This window comes from Ovis canadensis, chromosome 1 (genome assembly GCF_042477335.2).
Source record: "Ovis canadensis isolate MfBH-ARS-UI-01 breed Bighorn chromosome 1, ARS-UI_OviCan_v2, whole genome shotgun sequence".
Classification (NCBI taxonomy): Eukaryota; Metazoa; Chordata; class Mammalia; order Artiodactyla; family Bovidae; genus Ovis; species Ovis canadensis.
In genome coordinates, this window is record NC_091245.1 from 139,103,812 (window position 1) to 139,123,671 (window position 19,860).

The 19,860-nt window shown below is 39.0% G+C and overlaps 1 pseudogene; it reads right to left on the reverse strand.

Annotated features, from left to right (window-relative positions):
* The window catches only part of LOC138440223 (ribosomal protein S6 kinase beta-1 pseudogene), a 60,649-nt pseudogene extending 49,713 nt beyond the window's left edge, over nt 1-10,936 (reverse strand).
* Nucleotides 10,937-19,860: the final 8,924 nt, after the last annotated feature.

Consider the following 19,860-nt stretch of genomic DNA (forward strand, 5'->3'; position numbering starts at 1 on the left):
CAGGTGGCCAAAGTATTGGAGCTTCAGTTTCATCATCTTTCCTTTCAATGAATATTCAGGGCTGATTTCCTTTAAGACTGACAGGTTTGTATCTATGAGTGGATAAATATGATTTGCAGAATGATCTAAAAATAGCTGGCTATTAATGGTAAGTATTGTGGAAGTTTAAGGAAATAATGAGATGGTTAGATGGCATCAACAACTCAATGGACATGAGTTTGAACAAACTCCAAGAGATGGTAAAGGACAGGGCAGCCTGTCCTTTGGGTTCCAAAGAGTCGAACATGACTGAGCTATGCAACAGCAACACAAAAAGAAGTAATGAGACAAGTTTCATGGGGATGGAAGAATAGGACAAGCTTTATTGGTATTATTATTGTTACTTCAAGCAGTTTGGACTTTTGCCACTCAAAGTAAGGAAGGGTAGGTAAAAGGTTAGTAATTATGATGTCTGAGGCAGAATCACCTAAGAGAATTTTAAGATAAGTAACTTTTAATACTATGTATATTCCCTAGTGGCTCAGATGGTAAAGCATCTGCCTGCAATGAGGGAGACCTGAGTTTGATCTCTGGGTCAGGAAGATCCCTTGGAGAAGGGAATGGCAACCCATTCTAGTACTCTTGCCTGGAAAATTCCATGGACTGAGGAGCCTGATAGGCTACAGTCCATGGGGTCACAAAGAGTCAGACACGACTGAGTGACTTCACTTTAACTTTTCATATAATAATGAGAAAAGGAATGGGATAGATAGATTTGGGAGGGCAAGTTTTACAATTTCTGTCTAGTTAAGCTCTTCCAATTGAAAACCACCATAATGTGTGCCAGGCTGACAGTGAGGAGTTTTAGACAGGATTATGGAACAGTCATACTTTCTTTCAGGTGTATCATTATTCAGATCTTAAAAAAAAAATTTGTTTAAGGGGGTCAAATGGAGAAAGAAAAATTATGAGATGGTTCAAATGAAAGATACAATCTTTATAGGGTCCTGATAGCAATGATGTTGAGCACAAGCAAAAATTATTGCTTTGAAGACAAATTTTATTGAGTGGGTAATTAATAATAAGCAGGGAAGACCAAAACAACACTGCATAGCCTCTGTATTTTAATTGGAGTTAATTATTAGATATTCAAGAGGTAAAAATTCAGGAATAGAGCAAACTGGATATGTGTACAGCAAACTCGATTACTTCATCATTGAAAATTCTGATTATTTTCATATCAATTAGACCAGGTAAAAATGAATGAATAACAAGAGCATAAATGCCTCTCAACCCCAAAACACATGGTTTTCTTAATCATTTTCTGACAGAACTGCATGCTTGATTTTCCTGTGAACTCTTGATCCTTCAAGTAAAAGTAAGGTTGATGACACTTGTAATCTTTCTTGGTTTTGGTTTGTTGGCTTATTTTGGCTGTGCTGGGTCTTTGTTGCTGTGTGGGCTTTTCTCTAGTTGCAGAATGGGTGCTACTTTCTAGTTATGGTGTCCATTCTCAATTCTCATTCTCATTGTGGTGGCTTCTCTTGTTGCAGATCACAGGCTCTAGGACTTCAGTAGTTGGGACACTTGGACCCAGTAGTTGCAGTTCCTGGGCTCTAGATCACAAGCTCAATAGTTGCAAGGTACAGGCTTTGTTACTTTGAGGCAGGAGGGATCTTCCCATATCAGGGATCAAACCCAGGTCTCATGCATTGGCAGGTGGGTACTTTACCATTCAGCCACTAGAGAAGCTTGACATTTGTCATCTTTTAAATAAATTATAGACTTCACTTGGGGCAATGTCTGTGTTGAATGAATGAATGAATCAATCATTTTCCATGCAAAGATAAATGTTGCATCACCTCTAAATTACGGCATGGTTTTCTCTCTTAGGAGAGAAAGAGACTGAGAGAAAGGGAGGGAGGGAAGGTGGTAGAGAGAGAGAAGAGAGAGAGAAGAGGGAGCACTATAGGGTAATGAATCAAAGAGGTTTGAAGAACAACTTTAACCATATTCCCATGTGGCTAATTGTAAATATTCAAGGCCAGAAATTTGACAATAAGTTTAATAAATCTTGTGATTTTTGTACATAACTATTTTGACATATGCCTCTAGGTTGATGCCACTAAAACATTTGGTTTCTTCCTTCCTTCCCGTGGCAGCTCACAGCTATTCAGTGCTAAGTATGACAAGAGTGATTGGTAGAGGGTCTTTCAAAGGATTTAGAGCCATCACAGAGGGAAAAGTGAAAAGGAAGTGCCATTTGTAACATCCAAAGAAGAACAATATCCCCATTAAGAATTGAGAGTTGAACATCACTTATCAGTGTTTCCTATTTAGTTTCATATATCACTTGAAATTTATTGAGACTTCAAGCACAAAGTGGGATAGGGTGAGATGAAAAGTCTGACCACCTTACGTATCCGTTCTAGAATGAGTTTCCAGTGAGGATAACTAAGGTCACAATTCATCTTGATTTTTCTTTATAGTTATTATCTTGGGGGCATGCAAATCATTCAAGAGCTTATGTTGTACTTATTAGTAGCAGGCCTAATACTTACATTTTACAATATTGCTTGAAAGCATGGTATGTACTGGGAATGACTCAGAAGTCACAGGATAATGTCAGAGATTAATCAGTATGGGTAAACTTTTTTCAGTCTCTACATCACCAGTCATTGAAAGCAGAAGAAAAGTTGAATATTCGCATGCTATATATTACCATTGCTTTTCGCGGGATTTAGATAATTGGGCATTTATCACATCCTTTTTTGCTTTAATACATTTATTTTGAATATTTTTTTAAAAGTTATCCATATACACAATAGTGAGGTCAGTTGAATTATATTTATTTCTATCCATTTTATGGGGCTTCCCTGGTGGCTTAGCAGGTAAAGAATCTGCTTACAATGCAGGAGACATAGGAGACAAGGGTTTGATCCCTGGTTTGGGAAGATCTCTGGAAAAAGAAATGACAACCCACTCCAGTTTTCTTGCCTGGGAAATTCCATGGACAAAGGAGCCTGATGGGCTCCTTTTACATATTTATTAACACTAATTTACAAGTAACAGAAAATTATACACAATTTTGAAAACTCTTTGTGTAAGTTAATATTATGTTAACTGAAAATTCAGGGAGTCAGTTTAATATAGGCTTGAATCTATAAATCTAGGGATACATGATAAGTTATAAGGAAAGTAAAGAAAATATACAGCACAAGGTAAAGCATATGATGAATTTAGCTGGGATGTCAGGGTTCAAATTCCTGACATCTCAAGCACAGAACATGAGTAAGTAATAAGCTCAGTAATTTATCTTACCTCTCTCTGCCCTAGGTTACTCATTTATATAATCGGCTACTTTTTTGCTAATGTAGATTTAATGAGTCATTATATATAAATCACTTAGAAAGCTATATGGTACATATTAAGCAATGAATAAATGCTAGCTATCTTTACCTATTAATATCCTTCACTCATTAGAAGTAATTTTGAAAAAAAAAAAAAAAACAACAACTACGTTTTCTATATTTCTTCCATTGTTTTCCTCAGCATACAAATGTAACAGAGCTTATACAAGTTACCAGGGTATGAACAGATATTAAGTTTCAAATTTAGTGCTCTAATATTGAAAACGTTCTGTTTCAGAAAGAAATTAACCGAGGCTGTGTTCATGCAAACTTTCATATAATGATTGGTATTGCTATTCAAAATAAATAATCGACATATGTGCTTGGCTAATACAGTCTTTCAGGATTTGAAACAGCTCAACTGGAATTCCATCACCTCCACTAGCTTTGTTCTTAGTGATGCTTTCTAAGGCCCACTTGACTTCACATTCCAAGATGACTGGCTCTAGATTAGTGATCACATCATTGTGATTATCCGGGTCATGAAGATCTTTTTGTACAGTTTTTCCGTGTATTCTTGCCACCTCTTCTTAATATCTTATGCTTCTGTTAGGTCCACACCATTTCTGTCCTTTATCGAGCCCATCTTTGCATGAAATGTTCCCTCACTATCTCTAATTTTCTTGAAGAGATCTCTAGTCTTTCCCATTCTGTTGTTTTCAGCTATTTCTTTGCATTGATCGCTGAAGAAAGCTTTTTTATCTCTTCTTGCTATTCTTTGGAACTTTGCATTCAGATGCTTATATCTTTCCTTTTCTCCTTTGCTTTTCATCTCTCTTCTTTTCACAGCTATTTGTAAGGCCTCCTCAGACAGCCATTTTGCTTTTTTGCATTTCTTTTCCATGGGGATGGTCTTGAACCCTGTCTCCTGTACAATGTCATGAACCTCATTCTATAGTTCATCAGGCTCTCTATCTATCAGATCTAGACTGTTAAATCTATTTCTCACTTCCACTGTATAATCATAAGGGATTTGATTTAGGTCATACCTGAATGGTCTAGTGGTGCATCACTACGAACAAAGCTAGTGGAGGTGATGGAATTCCAGTTGAGCTGTTTCAAATCCTGAAAGATGATGCTGTGAAAGTGCTGCAATTAATATGTCAGCAAGTTTGGAAAACTCTGCAGTGGCCACAGGACTGGAAAAGGTAAGTTTTCATTCCAATCCCAAAGAAAGGCAATGCCAAAGAATGCTCCAACTACCACACATTTGCACTCATCTCATAAGCTAGTAAAGTAATGTTCAAAATTCTCCAAGCCAGACTTCAGCAATACGTGAACCATGAACTTCCTGATGTTCAAGCTGGTTTCAGAAAAGGCAGAGGAACCAGAGATCAAATTGCCAACATCTGCTGAATCATGGAAAAAGCAAGAGAGTTCCAGAAAAACATCTACTTCTCCTTCATTGACTATGCCAAAGCCTTTGACTGTGTGGATCACAATAAGCTGTGGAAAATTCTCCAAGAGATGGGAATACCAGACCACCTAACCTGCCTCTTGAGAAATCTGTATGCAGATCAGGAAGCAACAGTTCGAACTGGACATGGAACAACAGCCTGGTTCCAGATAGGAAAAGGAGTACGTCAAGGCTGTATATTGTCACCCTGCTTATTTAACTTATATGCAGATTACAACATGAGAAACGCTGGACTGGAAGAAGCACAAGTTGGAATCAAGATTGCCGGGAGGAATATCAATAACCTCAGATATGCAGATGACACCACCCTTATGGCAGAAAGTGAAGAGGAACTAAAAGGCCTCTTGATGAAAGTGAAAGAGGAGAGTGAAAAAGTTGGCTTAAATCTCAACATTCAGAAAATGAAGATCATGGCATCTGGTCCCATCACTTCATAGGAAATAGATGGGGAAACAGTAGAAAGTGTCAGACTTCATTTTTTTGGGCTCCAAAATCACTGCAGATGGTGACTGCAGCCATGAAATTAAAAGACGCTTACTCCTTGGAAGAAAAGTTATGACCAAGCTAGATAGTATATTCAAAAGCAGAGACATTACTTTGCTGACTAAGGTCCATCTAGTCAAGGCTATGGTTTTCCCAGTGGTCATGTATGGATGTGAGAGCTGGACTGTGAAGAAGGCTGAGCGCCAAAGAATTGATGCTTTTGAACTGTGGTGTTGGAGAAGACTCTTGAGAGTCCCTTGGGCTGCAAGGAGATCCAACCAGTCCATTCTGAAGAAGATCAGCCCTGGGATTTCTTTGGAAGGAATGATACTAAAACTGAAGCTCCAGTACTTTGGCCACCTCATGCGAAGAGTTGACTCATTGGAAAAGACTCTGATGCTGGGGGGAATTGGGGGCAGGAGGAGAAGGGGACGACCCAGGATGAGATGGCTGGATGGCATCACTGACTTGATGCCCGTGAGTCTGAGTGAACTCAGGGAGTTGGTGATGGACAGGGAGGCCTGGCGTGCTGCGATTCATGGGGTCGCAAAGAGTCGGACACGACTGAGCGACTGACCTGAACTGAACTGAATACAGTCTTGAGTCTTTATATTGGAATTGAGATCTTTATATTGTCTCATTATACATTTATAATAATCATTGTGTTTCAAAAGCTAGAAATATCTATTACATATCCAGCCAGATAAGTATTTAGGTACATGGATACTTATAATTAAATACATGTTTGGAAGCTACTGCCTTCAGTTCAACCTAAAGAACATATACATTCTCTAACTCTCTCTCTGTCCCTATCTCTGTCATATCTATCTATCTATTTATCTATATACATAAAGTTGTTGTTCAGTTACTATGTCCAACTTTTTGTGACCCCATGGACTGTAGCCTGCCAGGCTCTTCTTTCCATGGGATTTTTCAAGCAAGAATGCTGAAGTGGGTTACCATCTTCATTTCCAGGGTATCTTCCCAAATCAGAGATCAAATTCACATCTTCTGCATTGATAGGTAGATTCTTTACCACTGAGCCACCAGGGAAGCCTATATCTATGATTCAGTTCAGTTCAGTAACTCAGTCGTGTCCGACTCTTTGCGACCCCATGAATCACAGCACGCCAGGCCTCCTTGTCCATCACCAACTCCCTGAGTTCACTCAGACTCACATCCATCGAGTCAGCGATGCCATCCAGCTGTCGCATCCTATGTCGTCCCCTTCTCCTCCTGCCCCCAAATCCTCCCAGCATCAGAGTCTTTTCCAATGAGTCAACTCTTCGCATGAGGTGGCCAAAGTTCTGGAGTTTCAGCTTTAGTATCATTCCTTCCAAAGAAATCCCCAGAGTTTATCTCCTTCAGAATGGACTGGTTGGATCTCCTTGCAGTCCGAGGGACTCTCAAGAGTCTTCTCCAACACCACAGTTCAAAAGCATCAATTCTTCAGCGCTCAGCCTTCTTCACAGTCCAGCTCTCACATCCATACATGACCACTGGGAAAACCATAGCCTTGACTAGATGGACCTTAGTCAGCAAAGTAATGTCTCTGCTTTTGAATATACTATCTAGCTTGGTCATAACTTTTCTTCCAAGGAGTAAGCGTCTTTTAATTTCATGGCTGCAGTCACCATCTGCAGTGATTTTGGAGCCCCCAAAAATGAAGTCTGACATTGTTTCCACTGTTTCCCCATCTATTTCCTATGAAGTGATGGGACCAGATGCCATGATCTTCATTTTCTGAATGTTGAGATTTAAGCCAACTTTTTCACTCTCCTCTTTCACTTTCATCAAGAGGCTTTTTAGCTCCTCTTCACTTTCTGCCATCTGCATATCTGAGGTTATTGATATTTCTCCCGGCAATCTTGATTCCAACTTGTGCTTCTTCCAGTCCAGCGTTTCTCATGATGTACTCTGTATATACGTTAAATAAGCAGGGTGACAATATACAGCCTTGACACTCATTTTCCTATTTGGAACCAGGCTGTTGTTCCATGTCCAGTTCTAACTGTTGCTTCCTGACCTGCATACAGATTTCTCAAGAGGCAGGTCAGGTGGTCTGGTATTCCTATCTCTTGGAGAATTTTCCAAAGTTTATTGTGATTCACACAGTCAAAGGCTTTGGCATAGTCAATGAAGGAGAAGTAGATGTTTTTCTGGAACTCTCTTGCTTTTTCAATGATCCAGCGGATGTTGGCAATTTGATCTCTGGTTCCTCTGCCTTTTCTAAAACCAGCTTGAACATCAGGAAGTTCACGGTTCACATATTGCCTAAGTCTGGCTTGGAGAATTTTGAACATTACTTTACTAGCTTATGAGATGAGTGCAAATGTGTGGTAGTTGGAGCATTCTTTGGCATTGCCTTTCTTTGGGACTGGAATGAAAACTTACTTTTCCTGTCCTGTGGCCACTGCTGAGTTTTCCAAATTTGCTGGCATATTGAGTGCAGCACTTTTACAGCATCATCTTTCAGGATTTGAAACAGCTCAACTGGAATTCCATCACCTCCACTAGCTTTGTTTGTAGTGTTGCTTTCTAAGGCCCACTTGACATCACATTCCAGGATGTCTGGCTCTAGATGAGTGATCACACCATTGTGATTATCCTGGTCATGAAGATCTTTTTTGTAGAGTTCTTCTATGTATTCTTGCCACCTCTTCTTAATATCTTCTGCTTCTGTTAGGTCCACACCATTTCTGTCCTTTATCGAGCCCATCTTTGCATGAAATGTTCCCTCGGTTTCTCTAATTTTCTTGAAGAGATCTCTAGTCTTTCCCATTCTGTTATTTTCCTCTATTTCTTTGCATTGATCACTGAAGAAGGCTTTCTTATCTCTTCTTGCTATTCTTTGGAACTCTGCATTCAGATGCTTATATCTTTCCTTTTATCCTTTGCTTTTTGCCTCTCTTCTTTTCACAGCTAGTTGTAAGGCCTCCTCAGACAGCCATTTTGCTTTTTTGCATTTCTTTTCCATGGGGATGGTCTTGAACCCTGTCTCCTGTACAATGTCATGAACCTCATTCCATAGTTCATCAGGCACTCTATCAGATCTAGACTGTTAATTCTATTTCTCACTTCCACTGCATAATCATTAGGGGTTTGATTTAGGTCATACCTGAATGGTCTAGCAATTTTCCCTACTTTCTTCAATTTGAGTCTGAATTTGGTAATAAGGAGAATGGCAAACCATTGGTAATTTGGTAATAAGGGAATGGCAAACCACTTTAGTATTCTTGCCTTGAGAACCACATGAACAGTATGAAAAGGCAAAATGATAGGATACTGAAAGAGGAACTCCCCAGGTCAGTAAATGACCAATATGCTACTGGAGATCAGCGGAGAAATAACTCCAGAAAGAATGAAGAGATGGAGCCAAAACAAAAACAATACCGAGTTGTGGATGTGACTGGTGATAGAAGGAAGGTCCGATGCTGTAAAGAGCAATATTGCATAGGAACCTGGAATGTCAGGTCCATGAATCAAGGCAAATTGGAAGTGGTCAAACAAGAAATGGCAAGAGTTAATGTCAACATTCTAGGAATCAGTGAACTAAAATGGACTGGAATGGGTGAATTTAACTCAGATGACCATTATATCTACTGCTGCGGGCAGGAATCCCTCAGAAGAAATGGAGTAGTCATCATGGTCAACAAGAGAGTCCAAAATGCAGTACTTGGATGCAATCTCAAAAATGACAGAATGATCTCTGTTCGTTTCCAAGGCAAACCATTCAGTATCACAGTTATCCAAGTCTATGCCCCAACCAGTAATGCTGAAGAAGCTGAACAGTTTTATGAAGACCTACAAGACCTTTTAGAACTAACACCCAAATAAAGATGTCCTTTTCATTATAGGGGATGTGAAGTGAAACTGCTCAGTCGTGTCCAACTCTTTGTGACCCCATGGACCCCTACCAGGCTCCTCTGTCCATGAGATTTTCCAGGCAGTAGTACTGGAGTGGATTGCCATTTCCTTCTCCAGGGGATCTTCCCATCCCAGGGCTTGAACCCGGGTCTCCATCATTGTAGACAGACATTTTACAGTCTGAGCCACCAGGGAAGCCCTCATTATAGGGGACTGGAATGCAAAAGTAGGAAGTCAAGAAACACCTGGAGTAACAGGCAAATTTGGCCTTGGAATGTGGAATGAAGCAGGGCAAAGACTAATAGAGTTTTGCCAAGAAAATGCACTGGTCATAGCAAACACCCTCTTCCAACAACACAAGAGAAGACTCTACACATGGACATCACCAGATGGTCTACAGCAAAATAAGACTGATTATATTCTTTGCAGCCAAAGATGGAGAAGCTCTATACAGTCAACAAAAACAAGACCAGGAGCTGACTGTGGCTCAGATTATTAACTCCTTACTACCAAATTCCCTTCTTCATTGAACCACATTCTGTCAGACCTCTCCACCATGACCCACCCGTCTTGGGTTGCCCCACGGGCATGGCTTAGTTTCATTGAGTTCGACAAGGCTGTGGTCCTAGTGTGATTAGATTGACTAGTTTTCTGTGAGTGTGGTTTCAGTGTATCTGCCCTCTGATGCCCTCTTGCTACACCTACCATCTTTCTTGGGTTTTCTTACCTTGGGTGTGGGGTATCTCTTCACGACTGCTCCAACAAAACGCAGCCACTGCTCCTTACCTTGGATGAGGGGTATCTCCGAACCACCACCCTTCCTGACCTTCAACATGGGATGGCTCCTCTAGGCCCTCTTGTGCCCCCCCAGCCACAGCTCCTTGGACGTGGTGTGGTTCCTCTGGCCGCCGCCCCTGGACTCGGGCATGGGGTGGCTCCTCCCAGCCACCACCCCTGGCCTCGGAAGCAGGGTGGTTCCTCCCGGCCACCACCCCTGAACTCAAACGTGGGGTAGTTCCTCTCGGCTGTTCCTGCACCGCTGCAGCCTGGCACTCTCAGCCGCTGCCCCTGTCCTCAGACATGGGGTAACTCCTCTTGGCTGCCACCCTTCAGACATGGGGTCCTTCAGGATTCTGCCCCTGCCTCGGACGTGGGGTAGCTCCTCTCCCCTGCGCTTAGTGCGCCAGTCAGGGTTGGACAAAAAGTTCATTTGGGTTTTTTGTAACATCTTATGGAAAAAAAATGTGTGTGTTATACATATGCATACACACATACATATATATGAAGCTAAATACATATATATATATGTATTAATGTGCTTATAGTATGTACATAGATGTGTAAAGCTAAGTGTATGTATCTGTATATAATATATATGTGCACATATATATAATATATATTTGATAGATCACTATCTTAACTATGCCTCAATATTCAGGGATAATACAATAAAAAATTACTGAACACATCTTGTTTGAAGACCAAGAAATAATCTATAATTTCCCAAATTAAAATGAAAACATCTGTTTATTTCCTGTTTCAACACTGAGGTCCCCACAGCAGGTGTATTATTCTTACTATGCTTAAAATTCTACAGATAAGGTGACATGTAGTTTACTGCCTTCTTTCTTCTCAGTGTTGGCTTTATTTCCTTGATTCTTTGCAATGTGACTGGACATACCTCCTGGAATATGTCAGACGAAATAAACAGACCTCTCAGCAGGTTTTGCTTGACAATGACAGAGTTGTAGCCATCATTTTCTGGAGACTGGGGAATCATCTTTGTCTGTGGATGTGAATGAAGGGTGTTACTTTGATATTAGATTATTTTAAGATCTCTTTCTGACTTACCAACCTTCCCAGAAGAAGCCCTCTTCTTTCTGGCTCATCCCAAAGATGGACCTATAACTCTTCTCTCACCGACTTTGCATTATTTCTACTCAGGTAACAAGACAGGGAAGCGACCCAGAGACTAAATGTACAGTGTGGCCTTTCTTGTAGTTCATTTAAATAGGCCCCTCTCTGAAGTATTTCTCATATTATTAGAAGTATATGAAGAGAAAGGTTTCCATGGATTTTTAATTTTCTTTTTCTTTTTTTCTTTTTTTTTTAAGGGATAAAAGGAACCTGGTCCAACAAGAACATACACCATGTGAAGTCTTTTGTTCCAGTGTACAATTTAGGAATGCTCATGAGGATGGATTTAGACTACACATCCAGAAATTTAGTCTGACAGATTTATAATTGAATAGCAAACTATATTTTTGGCTTCTCTTCAGTAAAGATCATGAAAAATATCGCTAGATCATTAAAACACCTTTGCAATAATTTAAGTGCTTACAGCTTTATACTAGTGTAGCTCAGTTACTATTCTCGTGTAAAAGCATTTCTCTCATGTAGAAAATTGGATGACTGTGTTTTTATAGGAGATTTGTAATTATTAATATCTATGCCAATAATAGATCAACAGTGCATCTATTAATATATATGGAAAGAAAATGCATATAGACAGATGTGTAAAACTGGAAAATAAATATATAACAAAAGATATGTATATTGAAAAGACAGTATATATATGCACATCAAACAATACAGTACATACATGCACATTAAACATGGAACAGTTTTAGTGACTATAGTATTTATTTATTTAAAATTGGCAACATTAGTGGCAACTGAAAATGGCAATAAAGCAGCCAACAGGCAAGCAGTTTCAACAAAAGTCTAAAAATAAACACCATGTACAAAGTATGTTTCTTTCTGCTTTTAATCTTAAATGGCAGAAATTAGCACACTTAAGTAACCATCTGTTTTCTTCAAGCAGAAATCATTCTAATTCCTCACTTTCTTATCCAAAGAACAGCTGTCAGCCAGGAGGGCAGAGCTGAAATGTATTGCTCACATTACATGATGCATGAAACAAACTCCACTACTCCTTAAGACTCAGAACTTTGTCTCTTATAAAGTGGCCTTTGTTTCATCTGGTTGATCATCACCCCTTGCCTTTCTCCTCTGCTGTGCTTTTTCTTTTTTCATTTATTTATCTCTTTGCTGATAATAATCAAAACTGTGAATGACTATGTTCTCTCTCAGTTATAATTATCTCAAAAAACATTTTAATGATGAATCATTGACTTATAAAAAATCCTTGCAGAGTTTTTTATAAAATTTTTATTAAGATATCATTTTATCTATTTTATTGATGTATTTATATATCAATATGATATGTACAGTCAATTGATTTTTTATAAATTGAACATATCCTCAGAACCATAATCCATAACAAGAATACAAATATTTCTAGCATTCCAGAAGCTTCCATCACATTCCATTTAGTCACTATCTGCCTGTTTGAAATATAACCACTATGTATTTTAAAGCTATAGGTTCATTTTGAGGCTAGCATTTTGCTGCATTTTTAGTTTTGGTTTGTGGGTTTCATTGTTATCTGTGATTTAGCTTTTTTCTTAGCTCTATCTGGATAATATATCATTAGATTGAGTTAAAACCTACACATGGTTGAATATACAAATGTGCACATATTAAGTGTACAATTGGATAAATGTGACCAATAGAGACAGAATCTTCTAAGGTAATTTTTGTGCCCTCTTCTAGTCTGCATTTACCACAAAGGCTATTCTGAGTTCTGTAACTTTAAATTTATCTGGCCTGGCTTTAGCCTTTCATATAAGTAAGATGATACAGTATGCATGCAGTTTTTTGTTTGGCTTCTTTTTCAATCAACATATCATATTAAAATTCATACACACTGTTTCCTAAGTCACAGGTGCCACTTAGCCAATGGAGTAAGGTGGTTCGTGAAGCAATAGCCTTAGCAAAATAAGCCTGAATATAGAAAGCAAAGTGTGACGCAAAGACAGAGTGGCTTAATAATAGCACAAAAAAAGTGCCGACTATGAAGGCTGTTGTAATAATTGATAGTTCACGATCAAGAATGCAGACAATGGAAGAGAAAATCAGGTACAGAGTAAACAAATGCAAAGTAATTTATGACTTCAAAATAGTTAAACTTAGAGCAGAAGCCAGCTGAAAATAAACAAGGAAATTGGTGAATGAATGAATGGATGAAATGAGATGAAATAAAATCACCAGAGTGAGACACTGAGATAATTGATATGAAGGTCTGGAAGTATTTCCACCAACTACAGGGATAATTGAACCTGACTGAGAAAGGTAATTATAGCCTGACTTACACTTTACTGAAGAAATTGAGCTTACTTATCAACAGAAACATAGAAACTTCATTATAGTCTAACCCAGAGACCCATGGCTCTACCAACTGGAAAACTGGATAGCTACTATTATGCTGGACAGCTGATACATTTTGAAGAGGCTTTTGTACTGTTGCCCATAGTTTTATAGCCATTTGGGGATTGCAATTGTAAGAAATCAATGCAGCAGGGAGTCAGAAAGACGGAAAGTGGTATAGAAGTATACAGCATTACAACCTAGAAGCATTTTCATCCTAAATAAAGCATTTTCAGCAGGGTAGATATGAGAATATTCCTGGAAATAGCACATTCTCAACATCTTGTTGTTCTTTATTTTAGATTATCAGAAAACCTAACAATGATCTTAGTTGGAGCTCAGTATAAGAAACCTATGTTCTATGAATGCAGTCAGCTTATGGGAATAGGTTTATGTATTCCAAAACCAACTTTCAAGTTTACATATGAAGAGGAGATATAGCCAGTTATCATGCAAAATGTGTGCCCAGGTAAAGGATATTTCCACACCTTGATTAATAAAAATAATAAATATAAATATTTTTTTCTTGCTCAATCTGTAATAAAGAAATTAAAGGAAAAAAAGAAAGCCTTTATTGAAATTCTATAGAAAATTAAGGAAATATTACCATAAAGATGCAAGAGGAAAGCAAATGTCTGAAAATTATCTACTGCAAAAACCCATAGACAAAAGTAGCCTTTGTGTAAAAAGGGTTAGTAAGCAGATAGAGCTTACTGTATGATTATTATTCAGTCGCTAAGTCATGTTCAACTTTTTGTGACTCTATGGACTGTAGCATACCAGGTTTCCCTGTCCTTTACTCTCTCCCTGAGTTTGCTCAAACTCATGTTCCTTGAGTCAGTGACACTATCTAACCGTCTCATCCTCTGTCACTTTCTTCTCCTCCTGCCTTCTATCTTTCCCAGCATCAGGATTTTTTTCCAGTAAGTTGGCTTTTTGCATCAGGTAGTCAAAGTATTGGAGCTTCAGCTTCAGCATCAGTCTTTCCAATGAATATTCAGAGTTCATTTCTTTTTGGATTGACAGTTTGATCTCCTTGTTGTATGATAGAGTCATACTGTATGTTAGAGGCATGTATTCTTTATATTGAGTATGGAATCACGTAAAGGTCTTTGATTTGATAGGCATACTGCCTTCTGGGGAATGACATCCCATTTTCAAAGAATGTTAGTTATATCCAGATTAATGATTCAAGTATACATTATCCATTGCTTCAATCAGGTCACCAGATCCTGAGTGATGCAGTACGAGCTCTAACCAATTGATCCCATGGTTGTGTGACCATGTATATGCTAGAAAGTGGATCCCTTGTCCCAAAGGGTGTTAGCTGAGATCCACGTCATTGGATTAAAAAATTTGCAAACGTCCAAATAGTGGTGCTTGTTGAGGGTCTGAGGGCATGAAAGACAAACTCATAGTCAGAATATGTGTCCGTTTCTGTGACATCAAGCTGCTGGCCATTTTGATATGGAAAGAGACTAAGCCAGAAAACTTACCAGTGAGTGGCTGGATTGTCTCCTTGAAGAATAGTGCCATACTGGGGCCTCAGCAATGTTATTTATTTCTAGCAGACGGGACATTTGACAATAACAGTAGCTGGGCCAGCCGTGGTAAACAAAGGTCCATTCTGTCAGGCCCATGCCTATTCTCTGGCCATTGCTATAGTGAACACTCCTGTCCTGTGCCTACTGTATTGGTACTGGGGTGGCCAGTGGTAGATATCATCCTACCTGGTAGGATCAGCCCAATAAGCATGATCTTACCAATAAAATGGATAAATGTGATCCTCTGTAAGAATGAAATGGTCTAGCTTTGTCTTCAGGCAGTGTTATGACAGAGGCGTGAAAGTTAATATAACCCTGTGGCCAAACTCCAAATAGATGCAGTTTGTGTAGCAGGATGTTTCTTCTGGATTATGTACACTGAGCTGCAGTTTAAAGCGAAGGATGTTCACTGTTGTTGTTTAGTCCCAAAACGTGTCTGACTCTTTGCGACCCTATGGATTGTAGCCCACCAGGCTCCTCTGTCCATAGGATTTTCTAGGCAAGAATACTGGAGTGTGTTGCCATTTCCTTCTCAAGGGGATCATCCCAACCCAGGGATCAAAACTGCATCGCCTGCATTAGCAGGCAAATTCTTTACCACTGAGCTACAAGGAAGCCCAAGATATTAATTAAGTATCAGTGTTTTTGAAAGGAAAGGAGAGGAAGTAGACTTGTAAAGAGGGACAAATTGAACAGAAATTCAGGCTAAGCTTTGGCAAATGTTCAAGCAAATACTGCTTATGAAGTTTGCCTGCCTTTAGGCTGTTATGGCCAGGCATTTAGACTCAGCTCTACTCCATCAGCAGAGGTGGCTTGTTCCAGAAGAATGATAACCTGGAACAAGACAGTTGAGGCTGACTATGAATGAGGTGACAGCTGGAGGCTGAATGGCAATTTTCTTCCCTGAAGGTGAACAGTATGTTCTACTTATAGTATGATCTAATTGTTATCCACAACAGAAGCCTATAATTTTAGGAAAGAAAGTATTTGAAAATTGGGCAGGTACCCAAAAATGTCTTTGAAATAGGAGTAAAACAAAAATCAGGTAAGATGAGATAAAAAGGAAGATGGTAAAGTAAGACAGGATGGCAAAACTTCAAAGTAAATGAATTCAAAAAGAGAATTGGCTGAGAATATCAAATTATAGGGGACACTCATGCACACTACCTGAATTTAAAGTCAAAAGAGATGAATGAAAAATCAGTTCAGTTCAGTTCAGTTCAATTCATTTCAGTTGCTCAGTTGTGTCTGACTCTTTGCGACCTCATGAATCGCAGCACGCCAGGCCTCCCTGTCCATCACCATCTCCCTGAGTTCACTCAGACTCACGTCCATCGAGTCAATGATGCCATCCAGCCATCTCATCCTGGGTCGTCCCCTTCTCCTGCCCCCAATCCCTCCCAGCAACAGAGTCGTTTCCAATGAGTCAACCCTTTGCATGAGGTGGCCAAAGTACTGGAGTTTCAGCTTTAGCATCATTCCTTCCAAAGAAATCCCAGGGTTGATCTCCTTCAGAATGGACTGGTTGGATCTTATTGCAGTCCAAGCGACTCTCAAGAGTCTTCTCCAACACCACAGTTCAAAAGCATCAATTCTTCAGCACTCAGCTTTCTTCACAGTCCAACTCTCACATCCACACACGACCACTGGGAAAACCATAGCCTTGACTAGATGGACCTTAGTCGCAAAGTAATGTCTCTGCTTTTGAATATCCTATCTAGGTTGCTCATAACTTTTATTCCAAGGAGTCAGCTTCTTTTAATTTCATGGCTGCAATCACCATTTGCAGTGATTTTGGAGCCCAGAAAAATAAACTCTGACACTGTTTTCGCTGTTTCCCCATCTATTTCCCATGAAGTGATGGGACTAGATGCCATGATCTTCGTTTTCTGAATGTTGAGCTTTAAACCAACTTTTTCACTCTCCTCTTTCACTTTCATCAAGAGGCTTTTTAGTTCCTCTTCACTTTCTGCCATAAGGGTGGTGTCGTCTGCATATCTGAGGTTATTGATATTTCTCCGGGCAGATGTTCGTAAATATTGTCAAAAAAAGTGCCAAAGTAATAGAGTTATTTTAGTTAGAATAAAAGAAAGATAAAAGTAGTAATTCAAGAAATATTGTATTTAACCAGTTCTAATATCCTACTTTTCCATATGCTAATATTTTTGAAATAAGAAGGAAGCTTACAACATGTCTCATATTTTAATTGGCAGGACTTTTAATTTCATAGTAAAATTAAAATAATGGTATGTTGCACCCTTGATGGGGATATTGAACTGATAAAGCTGAGTAAATGAAGAAAGAACTGTATTTTCAAAAAGAAATAAAGAGCTAAAATGAAAAAGACTGAATTTTCAATCTGGAGACAGATTAAAACGGATCTTTGCAGTGAGAAAAGACCAGTGTCTAGAATCTAAGCTTCATGAAGTCAGGAACTTTATTTACTGCAATATTCACAGCTTCAAGAATATTGCCAGGCACTTAGTAGAAACAAATGGGAATTTTCAATTAATTGAATAAATCCTGATACAGGTCATATTATAAAAACAGAGAAAAATTATACATGATGCCAAGTAGTTTAACTTATGGTTTAGAGCTAGACTGTCCAGGCTTGAAATGCTGTTCTGCCATTGTGGAAGACGTTTTTGAAAACTACTTACAAATAAGTATAACAAATCATCATCCCCTCCAGTACACATGGCAGGATGACCTATTGCCATATTTGCAGTTAAACAGGGCCTTATGACTGGTTCTGGTGCATATGTCTGGCTAGCGTATGTCACTCTGAGTCTTTTAATAGCCAGTGTAATTTCTGTGCTTTCTTCTCTGACAGTTTTGGGTATAGAAGCACAGGGCAGGTCATCAGATCAAGCAGCTGAGCCAACGCAAGGAGTATCGTTGCCTTGAGACAGTGTCTAACTATACATCTGAGTTTTATTAAAAACAACCTTTTGTGGATTACAGGAGCTGTTAACTGCAACATAATGTAGCCATTCTGAATAACAGGGTGTTTAATCAGAGCAACATTATGTAAGAAAATTATTCTGCTATGACTCAGTTTTATTAATCTTTAATTAATAGCTAATAATTTCACCTATTTCTAGATTTTTTCAAGGGTTAAATAGGATCATGTAAAGTAGTTCTGAAAGTTCCTAGCTGATAGAATTAATTAACATAAAAGAAAATAAAAAAGGGAAGGAAAGTTTTCACATGGGAGAAAAATTGTGTTAATCATACTTTTAGGATATGAGAACTGGACATGGAAAAACAGACTGATTTCAAATAGGAAAAGGACTATGTCAAGGCTGTATGTTTTTACCTTGCTTATTTAACTTACATGAAGAGTACATCATGAGAAACACTGGGCTGGATGAAGCACAAGCTGGAATCAAGATTGCCAGGAGAAATATCAATAACCTCAGATATGCAGATGACACCACCCTTATGGCAGAAAGTAAAGAAGAACTAAAGAGCCTCTTGATGAAAGTGAAAGAGGAGAGTGAGAAAGTTGTCTTAAAGCTCAACCTTCAGAAAACGAAGATCATAGCATCTGGTCCCATCACTTCATGGCAAATAAACGGAGAAACAGTGGAAACAGTGGCAGACTTTACTTTTGGGGGCTCCAAAAACACTGTAGATGGCGACTGCAGCCATAAAATTAAACGATGCTTACTCCTTGGAAGAAAAGTTGTGACCAACCTAGACTGAATATTGTAAAGCTCCTTTAGGCAAGGCTATGGTTTTTTCAGTGGTCATGTATGATGTGAGAGTTGGACTATAAAGAAAGCTGAGCACTGAAGAACTGATGCTTTTGAACTGTGGTGTTGGAGAAGACTCTTGAGAGTTTGTGGACTGCAAGGAGATTCAACCAGTCCATTCTAAAGGAAATCAGTCTTTAGTATTCATTGGAAGGACTGATGTTGAACCTTAAACTCCAATAGTTTGGCCATGTGATGTGAAGAGCTGACTCATTTGAAAAGACCCTGATGCTGGAAAAGACTGAGGGCAGGAGGAGAAGGGAATGACATAGGATGAGATGGTTGGATGGCATCACCAACTCAATGGACATGAGTTTGAGTAAAGTCCGGGTGTTGGTGACGGACAGGGAGGCCTGGTGTGCTGCAGTCCACTGGGTCACAAAGAGTTGGACATGACTGAGTGACTTAACTGACTGACTGAAGTAAGGTATTCACATTTAAAAAGGAAATGATCTTCTCCCTTGGGAATTTTATAACTAGTAAAATTTTCATACATAAAGACAGTAAAATATTATTATATATTAGAGTATAGACATCATAGACACTTTGAAAAAATTACTTGAAGATAGATTTTAGACAAAAGCAAAATGATGACCAAGATTAATAATTAAAGATTGACAGAACTATGATAAAAATCACTTGCCTAGACTTCTCTTACCTGGTTTGAATCTGCCGCCAATAAATCTAGTTAGCTGGAATCTTATAACTGTGCCTGAACTCCACGTCTGCAGGGTAAACCTGAGCCCTTCCTGAGCTTACACACAATTTCTTGTTCTTCTTCTCTTACCCTCCCTAGTCCTTCTTCAAGGAATTAATAGTATGAAGAGACTAAAGACATATTTCTGAGTGGCTATCAGTACTATGTGAAACTATTTTTGACTAGGAGGAGCTCAGGAAGCTAAACATGTTTTATATGTATGGTAAGTTGAATAATGGCTTCCTGAGATGTTTCTGTCCTTATCCTCAGAATAGGTGATGAACTGTAGCCTGCCAGGCTCCTCTGTCCCTAGAAATTCCCAGGCAAGTATAACCAACTTCAATGAGTTGCCATTTCCTTCTCCAGGGGATCTTCGCAACCCGTGAATCAAACCCATGTCTCCTGCAGTGGCAGGTGGATTGTTTACCACTCAGCA